We start from the raw sequence: 1,911 nt of genomic DNA, 5'->3' as shown, positions 1-1,911 counted from the left end.
GAGAGAGAGAGAGAGAGAGAGAGGGAGAGAGAGAGAGAGAGGTTATATAGTTTTAACTAACCTACTCAAGTGTGGTTCTCAGACATCTAAATTTCAAAACCCAGTAAAAGTTTTTAAATGAGGGAGAGGAGGCTGACAAAGAATTGTTAAGTAAGTTGGGCTAGGCTAGGCTATTATGCAGTAACAGATAATCATAGATCTCAGGGATTTAACACAAGAAAAATTGATTTCTCACTCATACAAACTTGGCTGGAGGTCAGCGGCTCTTCTGGCACCTCCATTCCAAGCAGTGACTCAGGGACCTAGTCTGCTCCTTGCTAATGTGTCTGTGATCTTAACACATAATTCCCAGGCTACTGCAACAGAAGAAGAGAGAACTGGAGTTTTTAGGTGTTTCACCTTGAAGGTGAATGATATTACTTTGTTGGTCAAACTAGTCCCATGACCTCATCTACCTGCAAGGGGACAGGGAAGTATATGCCCAGGAAAAGGAGAAGAGCAAACTATGAGGAGCCTTGGTAATGTCTACAGCGGCAATTTTTATATTTGTTACATACATTCATTTTTTAAAAAAATAGCACAATCAACTAAACCCTTCATATCTTAAAGCAAAGGGATGATTATCATCAAGGAAGTAAGGATAGTCCTAAATGAATACTGAAAGTCAAAATTGCATCTGTTTTGTCCTTAGAGGGAGAAACATTCCAGACTCTTAGCAACCTTTAAAATTAACAAACAACACCCACCCACATAACCATGCAGAGGATGAGACGGTGTTACTGCTGCATGAGGTGAGGTGAATAAGGCACCTCAGAAGCGGAGCTGCCCGCCGAGGAAAGAAGTAAGTGCTTAGACGAGAGCCTCCTCAGTTGTTTCCAGCCGCTTTCCCAACTCAGATTTATAATAATCTGCCCCCAACACCAGCAGGGCCTTGCCAGAGGAGGAGCCCAACACAAGGACCTAAATTCAGATCTGGATCTACTATCTGCTAGCCTCATGGCCCTGGTAATAACGGCCACTCCCCTTTCCTGAGACTTGGTCTCTCCATCAAAAAATGAAGATGTCCGTCTACCACAGGTGTGGGTGAGATCAGATGAGCTGAGTGATAGAAGTGCAGCACCCAGCAGATCGTGGGTGTTACTGCTACTCCCCACTTGGTTTTCAAAGAGGGAGGAGGAAGGAGAGGTGCAACCAGAAATTGTTCATGATAAACATAAGGCTGACCCCCCCCTCCCAAACTCCCTCCCAGACCTCTTCTTTCTCTTCCGTTTGTTTAAGATTCCATGAACAAAAATGCTTTTCAGGCCACGGGCACATTTCCATATCTTGTGAAAAATAATCTGGCATGCTTTAAATCCAGAAAAGAGGCCTTCCTTTTCTTTTTTCTACTATCTTAGGAATCAGCCACATTTCATGCATTTTAATTATTCTCGATCCCAATACCCAATCTAATGCACAAAATTTTAACACAGCCTGTTATCCTCTCTTAATTACATTAATTTAAAGGAGAAATATGAACCAGCTAAACTGGGAAAATCAAAATGAAAGACTGCTGGAGATTTTGCTCCGTCCCTAGAAAAGATGAAAAGCTGCAAGGATTTAAACATGCTTACCACTGCACATTTCCACGAAAATATTGTTGAAATTGACACAATGTGCTAGCAAACATTACTTTTGTTTGAGATAATGAAAGCTGCACTTATAACAGCTTTGGGGAACTACTAATTTTCATTAAACAGCTGAAGAAAACACTGCATTTTCTCTCTGGAAAGGACCGGAGAAAAAGCAGGCATCGCATAGGCATGCTCTGGTCTCCCACCACTTCCTAATGCAGGCACGCCACCTCCTACACGCTCCTCTCGGGAGAGATGCTGACAAGGGGGAGATGTCCTGGAAAAAGACGAAAAAGCT

Source organism: Myotis brandtii, unplaced genomic scaffold (assembly GCF_000412655.1).
Source record: "Myotis brandtii unplaced genomic scaffold, ASM41265v1 scaffold430, whole genome shotgun sequence".
NCBI lineage: Eukaryota > Metazoa > Chordata > Mammalia > Chiroptera > Vespertilionidae > Myotis > Myotis brandtii.
The sequence above is the reverse complement of the archived record's forward strand: the minus strand, read 5'-3'. Positions refer to the sequence as shown.